At 44.2% G+C, this 4,379-nt stretch overlaps 2 non-coding genes across 2 annotated transcripts; both read left to right on the plus strand.

Moving 5' to 3' along the window:
• Positions 1-2,764: 2,764 nt before the first annotated feature.
• On the plus strand, positions 2,765-2,850 carry TRNAY-GUA (transfer RNA tyrosine (anticodon GUA)). The gene is given in 2 exon segments: positions 2,765-2,801; positions 2,815-2,850. It is a non-coding gene; the product is annotated as a tRNA-Tyr (tRNA).
• A 363-nt stretch (positions 2,851-3,213) lies between these two features.
• Positions 3,214-3,285, plus strand: TRNAD-GUC (transfer RNA aspartic acid (anticodon GUC)). The gene has a single exon. It is a non-coding gene; the product is annotated as a tRNA-Asp (tRNA).
• The last annotated feature ends 1,094 nt before the right edge of the window (positions 3,286-4,379 follow it).

A 4,379-nucleotide genomic window follows, 5' to 3' on the forward strand; every position in this document is an offset into this window, starting at 1 on the left:
TTTCAAATAAACAAGATAAGCAACGCATAGATGATGTAAACTGTGCAAAAGATATTAGCTCGCTTGTAATTAGTACGGGACTGAAAATTTTAAAATAATACAAAACTAAAGAAATGAATGTTAAATTATTAAAACTACAGCAGGTTCTACCGAGATTCAAACTCAGATCGCTGGACTCAAAGTCCAGAGTGCTAACCATTACACCATGGAACCTTCCATTGACAAGCATGAGGTGCGTTAGTAGTGAAATGACAGTATCCTGTAGTGTGCACGTCTCCTTGTAAAAGTCCTGATGTTTTTCAGATGTCAGGTTATTAATGGCAAGGAACACAAGCATTGGCAAAGCCAATAGGTATCGCCTATGTGATAGCTACTGGTTTTGCCAGTGATTTAGCCATGCTGCAACATGGCTGAAAGTAAAGGAAAAAAGCTGTATATGACACAGCCAGCATTGATCACTTCATAGTGCTTTTTTTTACATTCATCCATGCTGCACTGAAGCCAGAGCTGCTGTACAATGTGGCTAAAAAAACATTCACAAAACCAATAGATCCCACATAGGCAAGATCTATTAGCTTTACCAAGGCTTGTTTGTCATCTGGAGCCATTGTGGTACTGCCATGAAAGAGCTGCCAACAATAGCCAGGCCCTGTTCAGACTGCAATTCGGGTCATCATTCACACTGCTGTCAAGAAACCAGTAATGTTTTATAAAAACACAGCTGAGTGATTTGAGCTAAAAAAAAAGTGTTTGCTCCTTAAGTGCATTTTTCAGTCCGGGGGGGGGGGGGATTACATACATTGCAGTGTTGAACCAACGCTTCTGCATTTCTGGGATGCATATGTTACACTTGTACTGATCCTGTTTTGTGATGACATTTGTGGCATATCAACGTGCTAAATAAAAAGACATTTGCGCTGACTAACCAGGGCAAATACGTTCAAATGACGATGCCCAATTGCTGTAGCATCAGTGCAGGGTATGTAATGTAGCGCCTGGGGTCTAGCTTCTATGCCCCAACCATAATCTCCCTTCTGGTGATGCGTGTCACGAGCTACACTTTATGTGGAAGCGCGAGGGATGCCTGAAGAAGTCAAAGACACGCAGGCAGCCGTGGGACTGACACTGTGCTCGAGAGCGCCTAGCAGCAGAGTTTCTAGGTGCTTCCAGGGGTGAGATGATGGCTGTCAGGCCTTTGCTGGGAGCCAGGGGGGGACGAGGAGTTTTCACAACAGATGCTTGTCTCAAAAAGGTGGGGTGGGCTAGGGCAGAGTCAGTCATGGGCAGCCTCCAAGATGGCTCACTAGTAAAGTGCCCCCTGCTGGTACCTGAGCATGACTTACAGGTCACATTCTTAAATCCGAGCCGAGTGGGCTCAACGCTTTTCCCTCACAAGGTATATAAAGTGGCTGCTATGAATACTGGTTATTTACGGTGCTATGAAGGTGACATATGGAAATAGCAAACACTTTAGAAATCAGGTCACTTTACTTTCCTTTTGTTGCACAAGAGCACAGAACCGGATGAGCAGCTCCTCACGTGCACTGTGGCTGGCCAGGGATGGACACTTTACAGAACCAGTGCTGAGCCTCTTAAGCAGAGCTGGATCTGTTCAAGTCTGTGCAAACCCTGGGCCTGCTCACAGCCTGGCAAGCTGCAGACAATGTTGGGTGCAGCCTTAAATGTGAAATCGTTCCAAGTTGCCACTGTTTGTAGTGAGTTTAACAGACACTGTCTCTGGCTTCCTTCCTGCACGAGGCCAGGTAGGAAGCAGTATCACTCCCCCCATCCTGTGTGTTAGAGAATGGTTTCCATTGCAGTGGGAGGCGGGGCCGTCCATGCCAGGTTTTCAAGGTGACCTCGGACGAGCTTAATATGTAACTGTTGTTCATTTCTGGCAATCATATATATATCTTGTGGATATCCTGCAAATCCGGCATGGATCCGACTCTACTGGACTTATGTTGGGCACCCTTGCACTAGAGCAAGGTTTTTTATGTAAAACTGGTAAGTGTTAATATTGTCATTGTTCACGCCTTCACCAATCACAGGGGGGGGCAACATGCCTGCATCCTCACCGCACACTCCCTATCATTCTTACACTGAGCGCCAAGCTTTCCAAAGTTTAAGAATCTACACAACTTTCAGCATTCCAGCTGAGTTCATTGGCCGACATACTTGTTGTGATGGTTTTGCCATTTTATTTCCTGAGCTGTACTTTTCTCAAGAAAGTTAGTTCCCATTATTTTTAATAAACCATTGAGAATGCTGAGAAATCACTTTGTGCGTCTGCGACAAGACACATTTATTTTTTTGAATTCTAAGTAAAGGTAATCAAGATGGAAAGACAATGGCTGTATGACTGACTTCAACAGAAAGCCCTCCCCCATGCTTGCTGCTGAAATATTCAGATATTAGAAAAGCACTGAAAATGTGCATTGCTAAAGCGGCATGTGTTTTCCAGAGTACGCAAATGAAGAGGAAAAGCACGCCTTGCCGATTAAAATGCAGAGTCACCCTTTGTAGTTATTCTGCGATGAGTTTCCAAAAAGTACTCAGGTGGTAGATGAAATGATGCTGATTGTAGGTTTGTGCTGTTGGAGAATGAGATAGGCATCTGAAAATAAACAGCATGCATCCTGAAGACACAGCTTGATATGTGACCTCGGTCTTTAAATGCCCAGCACACATACACATGATCACCATGGGCCCCACTGCTGGCAGGTACATAACCTGAAGGCTGCAGTCACATGATGCTTCCGTCCCTTCGATAGCTCAGTTGGTAGAGCGGAGGACTGTAGTGGTGAAGCTGATATCCTTAGGTCGCTGGTTCAAATCCGGCTCGAAGGATTTTTTTTCGTATTTGCTCTTCATATTTCTTTTCACATTCTGAAATTAAAATACGCCATGTTTTGAAGCAACGACGCTAGAGCTTGACAATTGTTTTTGTCTCCCCCATTTTTCTCAGATGGCACCAAGAAGTGAATTTAGCCAGAGCAGAAATGGACGGAGGTGCAGCCGCTGATCCCAGTGACTGTCAGAGAGAGAAAAGGAGGAGTCTGTGCAGAGGAAGCTGTAAATCAGTGATACAAAGAGAGCGGCTCTTTCCTTGCACAGATGGGGTCAACACTGACATTTCTGTGGGTGCAGCGCCCCCAGCAGGGGGACAGGTAGAACAATCAGTAGGAGGTCAGGTACCAGGGAGTCATCAGTTCCTCGTTAGTATAGTGGTCAGTATCCCCGCCTGTCACGCGGGAGACCGGGGTTCAATTCCCCGACGGGGAGACTATGTTTATGACTTAACCATGTTTACACTTTAGAAATACATTTTGTTATTTGTTTCGTTTACAATCTCGACATTTTAGAAGTATTGCGATTTAATGTATATGAAGTGCACTGTATAATATGATCAGTGGCAGCATATAGAATTGTAATAAATACCAACACCGAGGCGCCTCTAGCAGAGCGCTGGAAGGCTTGGAAATCCAACAGAGAAAGCTTTCAACATGAAGGAATCAAGTTTTGGGAACACATTTGTACATTTTGATTTTAAGTTATGGACCACTTAGTCGACAGCGAATGTTTAATATTTACAGAAAAACAAAGTACTATGTGGTGAACAATTGGTACTGGCTGTTTTGCTTGATTATCAATTCCACGTAATCGCGTCATGGTTAATTTCAAATGTATTATAAGCTTCATCACTATTACTTTTTCTAGTTGCGCCTCTGATTTTCAACTAAAACTATATATCATCTATACAAACAATTAGAACCAAACTGTATCTTTTTTAATAACGAACGTACTTTTCTGAAATTGGAGTGAATGCAAGTTGTAGTAACGAAGAAACGTAGGCTTCCGGGTAGTGTATTGGTTATTCATGTTTGTAGGGTCGAGCCTGCGTTGCATGCGCTCGCGCATGCGTATCGCAGCGAGACGCTTTAGTGTTTAGAAAAGGGCTCGGAGCCCTGTCAACGTCACGTCAGTGTTTTTTATTGGTACGTGGGCTTGCCTAATAAAATCCGCTTGCTTTCATTAGTCGAAGGCACGCATAGGTCATGCCTTTTCCGGTGGCTCGCCCTCCTCCAGCGCAGCGACCAAGTACAGAAAACATGCGAGGCTCGCTGTTTTCCATCGGGCTCATGGACTTCTTTTTCTCTCATTCACGAGCGCGATCTCGCTTGGCAGAAGTCGAGCACTTTACATAATTAACTTCACTTTTTCGGGTTATGTACATAAATGCACTTTTGCCCGATAGGTGAAAAGTCGGGTTAGGAGTTTACAACGCGATCAGCTGTAACATGAGCAAACGCGAGACCCGTTGCATTGCAAATGCTTGTTTTAATAGTTTGTGTCTCCGTCAAGTATTCTCCATCTAT

The sequence above is a fragment of the Pleurodeles waltl genome, unplaced genomic scaffold (genome assembly GCF_031143425.1).
Source record: "Pleurodeles waltl isolate 20211129_DDA unplaced genomic scaffold, aPleWal1.hap1.20221129 scaffold_67, whole genome shotgun sequence".
Taxonomy (NCBI): domain Eukaryota; kingdom Metazoa; phylum Chordata; class Amphibia; order Caudata; family Salamandridae; genus Pleurodeles; species Pleurodeles waltl.